The sequence below is a fragment of the Polypterus senegalus genome, chromosome 1 (genome assembly GCF_016835505.1).
Source record: "Polypterus senegalus isolate Bchr_013 chromosome 1, ASM1683550v1, whole genome shotgun sequence".
Classification (NCBI taxonomy): Eukaryota; Metazoa; Chordata; class Cladistia; order Polypteriformes; family Polypteridae; genus Polypterus; species Polypterus senegalus.
Window position 1 is genome coordinate 256314520 of NC_053154.1, and position 15932 is coordinate 256330451.

The following is a 15932-nucleotide window of genomic DNA, read 5'->3' on the forward strand; positions in this document are numbered from 1 at the left end:
AATTAGTCCATCAAGTGCTCCTTGTAGAACTGTTTGTACTTATAAGTACAATCACCTCACTGTAAACTTGCGATACAGTTATAATATTGCACAACCTGAGCCACTTTATAAAGCGCATACATTTACATATGATGACGGTATCATTTTTAAGATGAAATGCAGCAAAATATGTTTATTATATTATACAGATAAAACTTTAACTTTGACTACACGGTGCCGCAGCGCTAGCAAGCTTGAGCTTCGTTCATGGTTTGTTCTTGCCTCTCGCTGTATTCTTGCTGTGGCTGGCCCGACACTGGAAGGATAGATGGATAGAATAATTAAACATTATGAAGATATTTCAATGTTCCTTAAAAGTTTTTAAGAATCTGCATTCTACGCTTACAGATGGCTTAACGTCTATTACAGAGCTGATTGTGTAGCAATTGGGTATTTGGAAAAAGAAAAGTAAGAACAGGAATTGGAGGTTAGTACGTTTGAAAGAGACAGTACTTCTGTAATAAATTATTTCATTGAAGGTCGCACATGGTGCAGCAAGCATCTTGCATGAGACATGAACAATCACTGCGCCACCGTGTTCCCATGTTCAATAACATGCTTTAACACTTGTCATCATGAAAATGATATCACGTATACTTCTCAGTACTTTAATTATTCAGAGAGCTGTAATATTACGAATATAATGGATTCTGTGTCCTGTCGGAGAAAGTGAACATGCGGAAGCAAGTAGTGATTCACACACATAGAGCACATAGAAGATCAAATACAAAACAAAGCATTTAACGTGCAACTTTAGTTATGATGGGATTTGAGAAACTAGTAAATTAAATGATTTTAAAATGAAGTTTATGATGTTCTACTTTAATGACAAAATAAACTACGTGATTAAAGTGGAAATTTCGAGATTAAAGTTGACATTCCGTGCTTTTTTCACACTGTGTGCCTTTTTGTGTGCCTTGTAACATACCTGTGTGAACCTGGCAAGAATTTCCCAGCACAATTATCTCTTCAGCATTCTCATACTTGTAGTCGAGTTGCTGCCCAACAACGTCAAAAATAAGGGCAAAGAAAGCAACTCAAAATACAATGAAGGAAAGTAGTTGATACTGGTTTTTCCAGTTAGGAGCTTGTTCAACAGAGAGAATGAAATTATAAAGGTAATTAAAATTGAAAATGTTAAAGAAAAGCGAAACTAATAGTACCACCTGTGATAGAATGGGAGCGCAAGAGAGCCCCAAACCCAAATACAAATACACCAGACAGTCTTGAATTCAAACAAAGAGTGTTTAATCCACAGTACCCCTGTATACACAAGCACAGCTTACACTTGTGTGATCAATACAACCTGCGTTTGGCTTATTAAAGTGTAATTCTCCATTGTTGTACTGTGCAGGATGAAATTCAGTTTATTGTCATGTGTTACTTATGCAATCTTAGGTACATTGTATGTTTCTTGGGTGGAATTAGCCCGGCTACAGACAGACACAGGACACAAAGAAATCCCAAAACACATGTTTATTTCTTCAGAACACACAGTGCACAAATCACCCACAATAATGTCTCAGTCCTTTCTTTTTCTCTCTATTTCTTCTTCTGCCGCCTCCACTCCTTTCCCGCAAGCTCCATCCTCTACCTCCCGACTCTGGCTCTTCAAATGGAGATTTTATGTTGTACCCAGATGTGCTCCAGGTGCTCATTGATGACCTTCCTGCAGCACTTCCTGGTGTGGCAGGAGTGCTGCATGGGTACCCAGAAGCACTCCGGGTGTGCTTAGATTCTCTTCTGGCAGCACTTCCTGGTGTGGCAGAAGTGCTGCCATCCAAGGTTTAGGAACTGTTCAGGCACCCCCTGGTGGTGGCCACAGGCCCCAACCGAGTTCTCATAGACCTGATACCGACCAAAGCGGCTGCACTCTCTCTTTTACATTATACTAGCCAATCCGCGGCGTACCATACGCCGCATAATCAGGCCGGTTTTTTAATGATTTTTAAGCACAAAGAGAAAATTAACATTTGAAAAATCAGTAATGTAATAAATAAGCAAGAAAAGCAACATTGTAACAATGCACGGAACGAACCAACACACAATTGTCTGAAGTGACTGAAAACTGGCGCACCGTCCACGCGCCTTCTCCTGCCAGACGGAGGGATGGGGGTGCACGGCGCGGAGTGTGGAACGGGAGGACAGGAGAATGACCTGCAACTTTAGTTATGATGGGATTTGAGAAACTAGTAAATTAAATGATTTTAAGATGAAGTTTATGATGTTCTACCTTAATGACAAAATAAACTACGTGATTAAAGTGGAAATTTTGAGATTAAAGTTGACATTTCGTGCTTTTTTCACACTGTGTGCCTTTTTTTTCTCTGTACCCTAATAAGCTTTAATATGACACTCAGACGGTGGGATACGACTCGCCTTTTCACGGCGACTTTGATATGTGACAACTTCTTTTTTATTTCGAGCACTTTGCGACTTTGTGAACTTGAGCTTTTGAGTTTCTCCGACAAACTATGTCACTCGATCAACTTCCTTTGGTTGTTTATACCACTGCTTAAACCAGCAAATCGTACATTTTTCTTTGCCTCCACTTGGTATTCGCTGAAATTCTTCTATATTCCCTCGTACTTTTGCCATTGTCTTTTCACAGAAGGCTGAGCTTAAGGGCTATTTATATTGATTTGCATATTCAAAGAGGTATAATTCTGGGAGGAGTTGGTACGGAACAGCAGGCGCGTGCACGTGAGTTAATTTTCACGCTGGACTGGGATTTATGTAGTGGAAGAACATAGAAGCTGGTGAATGCATAGATTTATGCATCTGGACTTTTTTGTGCGGAAGCACATTTCCACTTTTGTGCTTACGTTATGTTATATTGCGAATTCTATGCACAGCGTTATGCACGAGGCCCCTGGAGTTTCAAGAAACACGAGAGGTGGTGAGAGTCCAAAAGTCACCATTCTCGTCACCAATTTGTTATACAGCTGAAATAAATGTACCACACAATCTAGGGCTTTACATTTTTTTAATGTTTTCTTTTACTTTGCTTATTGGGTTTTGACTACAGTTATTTTGACTTTTCTCAGTATTCTGCTAGTTTGTAGATATTGAGCCTTTCATTTTTCTGATTTTCTGTTTTTCTTTGGGTGCTATTTGACTCCTGGCATATAATGTCTTGCTAAACAAAATAAAAGCAGCTAAAAGACCATTCATATGGAAAGACAAGGAGAAAAGATTGCAGTTTGCAAAAGATTATAACATACCTGTGTGAACCTGGCAAGAATTTCCCAGCACAATTATCTCTTCAGCATTCTCATACTTGTAGTTGAGTTGCTGCCCAACAACATCAAAAATAAGGGCAAAGAAAGCAATTCAAAATACAATGAAGGAAAGTAGTTGATACTGGTTTTTCCAGTTAGGAGCTTGTTCAACAGAGAAAATGAAATTATAAAGGTAATTAAAATTGAAAATGTTAAAGAAAAGCGAAAACTAATAGTACCACCTGTGATAGAATGGGAGCGCAAGAGAGCCCCAAACCCAAATACAAATACACCAGACAGTCCTGAATTCAAACAAAGAGTGTTTAATCCACAGTACCCCTGTATACACAAGCACAGCTTACACTTGTGTGATCAATACAACCTGCGTTTGGCTTATTAAAGTGTAATTCTCCATTGTTGTACTGTGCAGGATGAAATTCAGTTTATTGTCATGTGTTACTTATGCAATCTTAGGTACATTGTATGTTTCTTGGGTGGGATTAGCCCGGCTACAGACAGACACAGGACACAAAGAAATCCCAAAGCACATGTTTATTTCTTCAGAACACACAGTGCACAAATCACCCACAATAATGTCTCAGTCCTTTCTTTTTCTCTCTCTTTCTTCTTCTGCCGCCTCCACTCCTTTCCCGCAAGCTCCATCCTCTACCTCCCGACTCTGGTTCTTCAAATGGAGATTTTATGTTGTACCCAGATGTGCTCCAGGTGCTCATTGATGACCTTCCTGCAGCACTTCCTGGTGTGGCAGGAGTGCTGCATGGGTACCCAGAAGCACTCCGGGTGTGCTTAGATTCTCTTCTGGCAGCACTTCCTGGTGTGGCAGAAGTGCTGCCATCCAAGGTTTAGGAACTGTTCAGGCACCCCCTGGTGGTGGCCACAGGCCCCAACCGAGTTCTCATAGACCTGATACCGACCAAAGCGGCTGCACTCTCTTTTACATTATACTAGCCAATCCGCGGCGTACCATACGCCGCATAATCAGGCCGATTTTTTAATGATTTTTAAGCACAGGGAGAAAATTAACATTTGAAAAATCAGTAATGTAATAAATCAGCAAGAAAAGCAACATTGTAACAATGCACGGAATGAACCAACACACAATCGTCTGAAGTGACTGAAAACTGGCGCACCGTCCTCGCGCCTTCTCCTGCCAGACGGAGGGATGGGGGTGCACGGCGCGGAGTGTGGAACGGGAGGAAAGGAGAATGACCTGCAACTTTAGTTATGATGGGATTTGAGAAACTAGTAAATTAAATGATTTTAAGATGAAGTTTATGATGTTCTACCTTAATGACAAAATAAACTACGTGATTAAAGTGGAAATTTCGAGATTAAAGTTGACATTTCGTGCTTTTTTCACACTGTGTGCCTTTTTTTCCTCTGTACCCTAATAAGCTTTAATATGACACTCAGACGGTGGGATACGACTCGCCTTTTCACGGCGACTTTGATATGTGACAAATTCTTTTTTATTTCGAGCACTGTGCGACTTTGTGAACTTGAGCTTTTGAGTTTCTCCGACAAACTATGTCACTTGATCAACTTCCTTTGGTTGTTTATACCACTGCTTAAACCAGCAAATCGTACATTTTTCTTTCCCTCCACTTGGTATTCGCTGAAATTCTTCTATTTTCCCTCGTACTTTTGCCATTGTCTTTTCACAGAAGGCTGAGCTTAAGGGCTATTTATATTGATTTGCATATTCAAAGAGGTATAATTCTGGGAGGAGTTGGTACGGAACAGCAGGCGCGTGCACGTGAGTTAATTTTCACGCTGGACTGGGATTTATGTAGTGGAAGAACATAGAAGCTGGTGAATGCATAGATTTATGCATCTGGACTTTTTTGTGCGGAAGCACATTTCCACTTTTGTGCTTACGTTATGTTATATTGCGAATTCTATGCACAGCGTTATGCACGAGGCCCCTGGAGTTTCAAGAAACACGAGAGGTGGTGAGAGTCCAAAAGTCACCATTCTCGTCACCAATTTGTTATACAGCTGAAATAAATGTACCACACAATCTAGGGCTTTACATTTTTTTAATGTTTTCTTTTACTTTGCTTATTGGGTTTTGACTACAGTTATTTTGACTTTTCTCAGTATTCTGCTAGTTTGTAGATATTGAGCCTTTCATTTTTCTGATTTTCTGTTTTTCTTTGGGTGCTATTTGACTCCTGGCATATAATGTCTTGCTAAACAAAATAAAAGCAGCTAAAAGACCATTCATATGGAAAGACAAGGAGAAAAGATTGCAGTTTGCAAAAGATTATAACATACCTGTGTGAACCTGGCAAGAATTTCCCAGCACAATTATCTCTTCAGCATTCTCATACTTGTAGTCGAGTTGCTGCCCAACAACATCAAAAATAAGGGCAAAGAAAGCAATTCAAAATACAATGAAGGAAAGTAGTTGATACTGGTTTTTCCAGTTAGGAGCTTGTTCAACAGAGAAAATGAAATTATAAAGGTAATTAAAATTGAAAATGTTAAAGAAAAGCGAAAACTAATAGTACCACCTGTGATAGAATGGGAGCGCAAGAGAGCCCCAAACCCAAATACAAATACACCAGACAGTCCTGAATTCAAACAAAGAGTGTTTAATCCACAGTACCCCTGTATACACAAGCACAGCTTACACTTGTGTGATCAATACAACCTGCGTTTGGCTTATTAAAGTGTAATTCTCCATTGTTGTACTGTGCAGGATGAAATTCAGTTTATTGTCATGTGTTACTTATGCAATCTTAGGTACATTGTATGTTTCTTGGGTGGAATTAGCCCGGCTACAGACAGACACAGGACACAAAGAAATCCCAAAACACATGTTTATTTCTTCAGAACACACAGTGCACAAATCACCCACAATAATGTCTCAGTCCTTTCTTTTTCTCTCTCTTTCTTCTTCTGCCGCCTCCACTCCTTTCCCGCAAGCTCCATCCTCTACCTCCCGACTCTGGCTCTTCAAATGGAGATTTTATGTTGTACCCAGATGTGCTCCAAGTGCTCATTGATGACCTTCCTGCAGCACTTCCTGGTGTGGCAGGAGTGCTGCATGGGTACCCAGAAGCACTCCGGGTGTGCTTAGATTCTCTTCTGGCAGCACTTCCTGGTGTGGCAGAAGTGCTGCCATCCAAGGTTTAGGAACTGTTCAGGCACCCCCTGGTGGTGGCCACAGGCCCCAACCGAGTTCTCATAGACCTGATACCGACCAAAGCGGCTGCACTCTCTCTTTCACATTATACTAGCCAATCCGCGGCGTACCATACGCCGCATAAACAGGCCGGTTTTTTAATGATTTTTAAGCACAGGGAGAAAAATAACATTTGAAAAATCAGTAATGTAATAAATCAGCAAGAAAAGCAACATTGTAACAATTCACGGAACGAACCAACACACAATCGTCTGATGTGACTGAAAACTGGCGCATTGTCCTCGCGCCTTCTCCTGCCAGACGGAGGGATGGGGGTGCACGGCGCGGAGTGTGAAACGGGAGGATAGGAGAATGACGTCCATTCAGCTCCATCCATCATGCTAGTCTGCTGATTTCTCATTCAGTATGCACTGCCCGCTCATGTGCCCACCTCCAACTCGTCAAGTCACCGTCTTTACATAGTCCAGATGTACCTGTGAGTGACGTGGACTTTTCATTGCTCTGTGCGGATCTGGCTGCTTTTCTATATATAATCCACCAAGACACCCGACCACGGTATTAGCAAGGTGGGAGGGGGGTGTGTAAAAAGGGTTGGGACGCAACCAGTAGGAGCGTAGGAGTCGCACTTAGTGGGACTTAGTTTGCAGCCCGAATGGGGTTCAACGGCTTACCCACGCCGGGTCGACACACACATAATGTCATGCATAACTATTTATTGAATGCTAAACACTTCTGGAAAGACACGGTTGTCTAATACGGGTTGGTGTGAGAATACAACAGTAAGCGAATGAAAAGATGGAACTCTGGAGAGAGCAAAATACAACACAATAGTGAACCCGCGGCATAACAAATGCCGCATAACTATTTAATGATGGTTGAACACTTCTGGAAAGATACAGTTGTCTAAAAAGGGAGGGTCTGAGGATACAACAGAATGAGAATGAAAAGATGGAACTTTTCATTGCTCTGTGCGGTTTTGGCTGCCTTTGTATATATAATTCACCAAGACACCAGATCACGGTAGTAGCGAGGTGGGAGGTGAGTGTTAACAAAGTGCAGGAGCATCTAAGAAGACGCATGTTTGTTGCGGATGCGAATTGCTGTATGTAGCGTGTAAAACAGTTTGCTATGGTGCACGCAGTCATGCGTCGTAACGAAAACTCGGTTTTTAAAGACTGCCTACTTCATTGTGGTTTAACCTCAGTTGTAAAGGAATGTTTTAAGGACCCCATGGGATACCACTCGGTTTTGGCTGCTTTTCTATATATAATCCACCAAGATACCCGACCACGGTAGGAGGGGGGTGTGCACAAAGGGTAGGGACGTAATGAGTGGGAGCGTATGAGTCACATTTAGTGGGAATTCCACACTTGCAGCCCGAATGGGGTTCAACGGCTTACCCATGCCTGTCTGCGCTGGGTAGACACACGGTCAATGTCATGCATAATTATTTATTGAATGCTAAACACTTCTGGAAAGACACGGATGTCTAAAACGGGTTGGTGTGAGAATACAACAGTAAGTGAATGAAAAGATGGAACTCTGGAGAGAGCAAAATACAACACAATAGTGAACCCGTGGCATAACAAACGGCACGTGGCTCAGACGTGCATGTGGACTCTTACCGCAGACGAAAGGGACTAACTGGGTGGTCGGTGAGTTTTTGCCTCCGGAAAAATGGGCAGGCAGTGTCAATGCCTAGAGAGCGAGGGTAGACGCCGGCCGGCGAAAAGGAGCGTTGGTGGGCAGGAAAACGTCTTCCGTGTTCCTGCAGGAGCATCTAAGAAGACGCATGTTTGTCGCGGAAGCGAATAGCTGTATGTAGCGTGTAAAAAAGTTTGATATGGTGCACGCGGTCATGCATCATAACCGAAAAGTTGGTTTTTAAAGACTGCTTACTTCATTGTGCTTCAACCTCAGTTGTAAAGGATTGTTTTAAGGATCCCATGAGATACCACTCGCAAACCGTTTCAAATGCTGCATATGGTGATTCACCTCCGCGAGAAACATGCCTCTATGAACAGTCAATGCACATGACATTAACCTGACCTGCACTGCATGTGGCCTCTACGACAGACGAATATAAATGATGCCATTTTTTCTGTGTCATCACGTCCGAGTTGGTGGGCGTGGCCCTGCGAGTTGTCGTCGTATCCAATGGTCTTGGAGTTGGTGGCCGTGGCTCTTTCCTGCGTGCGCCATAGGTGTCTCACTTGTCGGCAGCTTAGTGAATCCACGTCTCTTCCGGCGTTCTTTCCATGGTTGTCTTGCCTTAGTGAATTATATATATAGATAGATACTGTGGTGTCAGGTAAACGAGTGGCTGCCTTGCACCATCTAGTTTCTACTGCAAACTTCAAATGCCTTCTTTGTTAAATTTTCATTTTTTTCCATGGACATTCCTTGTATTCTTCAGTTTTCCCCAAATAATCTAATAGAGTTCTATCAGTTCTCTAATATAGTATAGTATATAGTATTTCTGGCATAAGTTTCAATTCACTTTAGGGTTGAAAATGTCTGCTCGACAGAAGCAGTGTACACTGGAATGGTCACCGCCAAATATACCAATGTGTACAGCTGCCCCATGCTCTCATTCAGATTTTTCTGATGAAGGAAGTCAAAGAGATCAGTGGGAGATTTTCCTGCAAAATCATCCATGGCATACATTACAGTCAGTTCTGTTTTTAGCTGAGACAGATCAAAAACCGCTCCGTGGCTGTTGTGTTAAACTGGAGAAGGCTGCATGCGGGAAATGTTTCTTGTATTCCCAAAACTTCTGGGGCTCGAGGAGCGTGACAAACATCAGGTTTTTGTGGTCTTGAAATCTGGTTTGTGTCTGGCAAACTATCGACCCCTAGAAAGTTTAAATCGATCCCAGGGGGTCGATATCGACCACTTTGGGAGCTCTTGGTATAGACAGTATTGATGTTGGGTTCAATTGTGCATTTTTCTTGGTAGGTGAGAAAACAAACAAAAAACAGAAATATTGCAAAACAAAAAATCTGCTGTGTTTGCTTGGCATACATAAGGCTATGCTTTTGAAAATAAAGTATAGAGGGTTAATATGCACAAAATTGCAAAATTCTTATCTTTGACAGCGATTTTTGCACACACAGACAGCCTTCAGAATCTCAAAACTTTGAACCTGTCTCAATATTTTCCCGATAATTTTGCTACTGGTACTTTCAAATGTCCTGAACAATTTAGGACAGTAAGACACCTTTCTGAGTGTATTCTGTTCTTCTTGAAGGAACCAGTAACAGAGATGGAACAGTTCAATGACCATTGCACTGTATTATGAAAGAGAAAATGACAAATTAAAACATCTTTAAACACGAAGACTTATTAATGTTTCAGAAAATTAAACCAGCTAACTATGGTATACTAGCCATATTACAATGTCAAAGATTGTTTGTCTATGTAAGCCAATCCGAGTCAAAGTTATCTCTTAAATAAATAAATAATACTCTCTGTGACCCTGTACTTTATTGAGAAAGTTAAGAACAAAATGGAATAAATTATGACAATAATGATAGCTATTAGCAAACTAAGTAAAAACCTAGTAATACAAAATTAAAATTTCCATCCATCCATCCATCCATTATCCAACCTGCTATATCCTAACACAGGATCACGCAGGTTTGCTGGAGCCAATCCCAGCCAACACAGGGCGCAAGGCAGAGAACAAACCCAAGGCAGGGCACCAGCCCACCGCAGATTTAAATATATATTTGTAAATGAAATTGTACTGATTACTTAATCTATGCCATACTCCTTCCGTTTTGCTATAAGGACTTACTGTCCTTCCAGTTCTTCCATTCTCCAAGTGTCCCGGCTTGGCAAGGGTCCTAGCCATCCGTCACACATGTCAGCCAAAAAAAAAATGTGGACTTTGTATCATAATCATGCATTGGCCCCCATGCCAATGTTGCTCTGTGGTCAAGTTTTCTACATATTGTAATTTTAAAGCCAGATGTATAGGGTGCGTGGATGTCAAAAGAATCCTGTTTGACATGTGTTCCTGCTTTATTAATTAATTTTATTAATGCAAGTCAAATTTTAATTCAACATGCTGTCTTTGGGAAACACTCTACAAAAACAATTAAAATCTGCTTATGTATTCAGAAACAACCAAAGTCAAAAGAAGAGTTAAATCAAATCTAGGAAGAATTTACAGCAAAATTACTCATTGTATAGCAGTATACCTGTAAAGTAAGTGACCCAAAATGCTGACTTATTTTTAAGAACACAAGACATTCTTGTTTCTTTTTACTTTATCAGTGTTTATTTGTGTTTATTCTAATGTTGCATTTTTTTTTCATAATCAAATAAATACTCTCCCCCCAAAAAATAGCTACAACAATATGTTTTCTTGTGTGGTTTAAGGCCAGAAAATGGATGCAAGACCAATTAGGAAAAACTTGCTTTTGAAAGAGGTGTTGGTGAGGCCAGCAGGGAGTGCTTACTCTGTGATCTGGAATTTGGATCCCAATGCCCCAGTGCAGTGGTGAGGACAATGTGCTGTAAAAATGGTGCTATCCTTTGGATGAGATGAAAATTCAAGGTCCTGACTCTCTGTGGTCATAAAAGATCCATGCTTTATAAAGAGTAGGGTATACCCCAATGTCCTAACTAAATTGCCCACAACAGCCTAGTCATTCTGGCCACCTAATCATTTCTAATTGGCTAACTTTCTCTTACCCCTTCACCACTGAACACCTAATGTGTGGTGAGTGCAGTGGCAGAAAATCAACCCAGTGGATGCTGCACATTAGCGGTGGTTGAAGTGGTTCCCCACTCACTATGTAAAGAGCTTTGAGTAGTGAGGGAATCTGTATATAAATGTAAAAAATTCTTACTTTTTTATTACTGTATAATAAACTAAATAGCTATACTAAATAAATGCATCAAGTTTGCTAAGATGAAGGCTCAAATGGATAGACTGGAAAACATGAATTCTAGTGATACTTCCTTATAACTATAGAGTAAAGGCATTAAACAAAACAAAATCTAGAAACATTATAAATGCAGAAATGTGGCTCTCCTTGATTCTTTAAATCCAAAAATACTCTGTTTCGCGCTTTTTTTTTAAAAAAATAATTTACATTAAATAACAAGGATGGTACAGTTATTAGCACTTCTACTTTACAGCTCCAAAGTCCTGGATCCAAATCCTGTCCTGAGCACTGTCTGTTGTAAAGTTCATACATTCTTCTCATGTCAATGTGGAATTTATGCCTGGGCACTCCAGTTCCAAAAATGATATATATGTATTAGAGTAATTGGCAACACTTCATTGTTCTAAAATGAGTTAGAATGGATAAATGTGCAATGCATGTTATTGATGCCATGTTGGCGTTATACATTAATCTTTCATGTTGATCTGAAAAAGCAGGTTGGAAACTACGATCAACAGCAGTCACACAAGGAAATCCAACGTAATGTCACTGCATACATTTGTTAAGTCTCAGTTATGTTATCAGTAGCAGAGTCTTACTTATTACCAACTTAGAAAACACAATTTAATTCACATTAATATGAATGATATCAAGTATCATACCCAAATATAGTCTATTTTCTTCGGTGGAACAGATAATTATTACACATAACAGCACTCATTTCTGAATCCCTGTGTATTTACTGCTCCAGAAACACTTCTGTATATCTTTACTTATTTGTAGGTATTGTCAGTGTTCATTTTCATGTTCTAGTAAGGCCAAAATATCAAAAAATTCAAGGCAATCCTTGTGTACTTTGTCACTATGGGGATATGCACAAGAAGCAGAAAAACTAGCCGTTCATCTTACACACTTAATCTTTATGACTTTGCTGACTCCCAACCTTTTGCTAGAAAAATAAACTTTTTAAGAATGATATCTCTGCCTGGAGAAGCAATTGTTTTATATATTTAGATTGGAATAGTAGCAGTATATTATTCTTGGTTTCATATCTCTGTAATATCACTGAGTTTCAGACGTTTTCCCTTAGATATATTACTTTTTTGTTGAATCATTTTCCAGTTAGTTTTTAAGAATAAGTTAAATTTCTTGGATTTCTTTCAGCGGTTTCTACTGGAACTAATTTAATTCATCAGAGGTGGATGACCTGGCCCATCCTAAAGTTTAAAATTTATGTATATATTAAAAGTTCAGCCTCTAGGCTTGGCCCAGCAGATGCTTTTCTTGCCTGGCACATACTGTCCAATTTGTCCTTTGAACTTTTTTAAAAGGTTGTGGGGCATGATAGCATATCAGGGAGGCTATTGAAATTCTGATGGCTCATGTTTGCTCTTCAGCCTACCAGTCATTATCTGTCCCTCAATTCAAAATGTTAATTGAAGTGCTCAACTACATTCTGCTAAAATGCTTTAAACATTTAGTCATGGCTAGCTTAAAGGTGCAAATTAGAAATTACAACATGAGAACAAGTTCACCCGGACCACCAAGATGTTATCTTTCAGCAAGGATTCCTACCCTGGCTGGGGTCAGACATTTGTTTTAGATCCATATTTTCTGTTGATTTTTATTTTATGATTGTGTTGTTTACATTCATTTTTTGCTTGTGTTTATTATATGTATCCTTTTTTTCATTTTGCCTTTGTGTCAATGCCTTGGTTCTGTTTCTTGGTAGTGTGTGTTTATGGGAATTTCTGTGTTTCTCCTGTGCTTTTTGATATTCCCAGATTTTTGACCTTCTGTCCTGTGTTTTGAGCTTCTTCAGATTTGTGATTTTTGGGACTGTGTTTTTTTTTATTCTCTTATTGTCTAGCCTAGTGGTTCCCAAACCCGGTCCTGGGGACCCACTGTGGCTGCAGGTTTTTGTCCCAACCATCTTCACAATTGGTGATAATAATCAATAACAACTGAACTCATTTAATTAGCTGGTCTTTTTTTACTCTTCTCTTATTCTTCATTCAGAAAAACACAACAGTATGGATTTTATATTTATAAGACATTTAGAAATATCGTTTTTTTTCTAAAGGTTAAAAATGCTTAACTCTCTTTTGTTGTTTTCCTATTATTTTCTCTTTTTCCTGTGTAGTTCACTTCCTTCATTTAACCCTAATAGTGACAATTAACAACCAGCATAGCAGACACCCAGAATAATGAAAGTTGCAATGACTTCAGTGTTAGACCCGCTAATTAGCAAATAATCAATTAAATAACTAGAACACTTTGAAAAGCAGAATGAAAATCAGGTTGAAAAAACTGTTTATAACTTAAAAAAACTACATATTCTCCATATAACTGCTTATTACATTTTAGTAAAAATCTACCTAACTTAATTTTTGTAATTTCTACATTGACTCCAAAACACAGAAACTGGGAAATGATGACATAATTAAGCTAAGAGTCCAATGAAAAATAGAAGTTGGTTGGAACAAAAATCTGTAGCCACAGGGTGTCCCCAGGACCAAGTTTGGGAACCACTGGTCTAGCCAATTCTGTGATACCTTTATTGATCTATGGAGCTTCACTTTTTGACAGAGAATTTTTATTCAAATAAAAACTTTTTATTTTTGTAAACGTTTATGTTCCCCCATGTTACTAGCCATGTTTAAGGGTTTTCCCCTATAGTGAGCATTTTTGGAAGTGCTTTTTGGGTCTTATATCCTTTGATAATCCTAGGTCACAACACAAAAAAGAAAAAGACGCATGCTGGTTATGTCACATTATACATTAAGCCTGAACACTAGGATTTCTTCACTTTTTATCTATGGCACCGTTTGACAATGAAATCTGAAATACTGTTTATATCAGAACATTAATTTGTTATGTACTGTATATTTTAGATATCTCAAACATGACTCCACATTAAGATACCTCAAATGCATTTTAAGATAAGTTGAATATATTTCAAAATACCTTACAATAACAAGAACATTTTTAAAATAACTTCCTATGCAATTTGGAGCATCTCAAATACATTTCAAGATACAGTATCTTAAAATGACAGAAAGTCCAGTTGAACACATATGAAACTTTCCAAGGAAGTAATTTTGAGATATCTCAAATAATATGGCATTTCCTAAAACTTTAGGTGTTTGGGAATTCACATTTCTAATGACCTAACCTGGTCTGTGAAAATGGACAGTATCTTAAAGAAGGCTCAGCAGTGCCACTATTTCCCAAGGTGCCTGTACTGGTGAGCTTGTAGCACTACATCATCAAAAATGCATCCTCACACCTATATGATCATTGTTTGGGAATACCTCATTTCAAGGGGAAAAAGACACCACAGAGAATGGTGAACAAGGCCCAAAGGACCATCGGCTGTGGTCTCACAAAATTTAAACAGTCCTATGAAGATTGCTGTCATGGTAAAATCGAGGCCATCACAGAACTGTCCACTGTCCACAGGCAAGAAATATAAGAGAATAGGGACATTCCGAACAAGATTCTATAATAGGTTGTATCTGAAAGCAGCATAACTAGTAAACACATTCACCTTGGATCACGCTATCTATTCTGATTTATGTATTATTCACATACATTCAAATCTGTAGTCACTGATTACCTCCATGTACTGTTGCTGCTGCATATTACAATGTAAAGTGTACAAGTACAGTGCATTTTGTATATTGTACACTGTATATTGACAAATTTACATTTGTTTGTTTTATCTATCACCTTTTTTGTATCACATTTGTTTGTTTTATCTATCACCTTTTTTGTATCTGTGTGCATTTATTCACAACATCCAATAATCCAGCATTTTTGCCCATATCATGAAGGCCTAAACTTAGACAAAATGTTAATCAGTGCAGATGAATGGCCAATGGATTCTTCATTTTAAAGATTATTTAAGTGTGTGACAAGTTTGCAGCACCATCATATACCTGATCCCTGCATAAACCAGGCAATATTCTGAAGCATATCAGCAGAGTCCCTTGGTTGATAAGACTTTGCATGTAAGCTGTGAGATTAATCTCAGTGCTGTAGGAACACAAAAAAACTGGCACTGATGTCTACACAATGGTATTTTGTCAATTTTGTTCTGGAACAATCAGTAATTTGCTTCTGGTACTTCAGTTTGTTTCTCTGAGACTTACCGCATGATCTGTACTTTGTTTCTTCATTATTTTTGTTACTGTGCATGTTCACGCTATGCCACAGTGTTGATTGGGACTTTGTAGCCATATGTAGGTGGCCATTTGTGTTAACTCTTTCAAAGATCTAACAAAAAATCCAACATAATTTGTTCGTATTTAAATTGCAAATTTCTTTTTTATTATACTTTACTAGCCGACGCCCACCGTAGCATACGGTGGTGTAAGAACAGGATCAGAAAACGGCGAGAAAGGAATTCAGAAATCAAGAAGAAAGAAATACTTCTTGAAAGACACAGTTGTGAATAGGTGTTTTGCTGGAGACGACAGATAGTAAGTCGAAAGATCTAACCCTACAAAAAGCCACGTACAACCGACCATGGCTGAAGACTGGTTGTTGTAGATTAACGCAAATCTTTGCAAACGTTTGTTCTTGGGACTTGTTGATAGT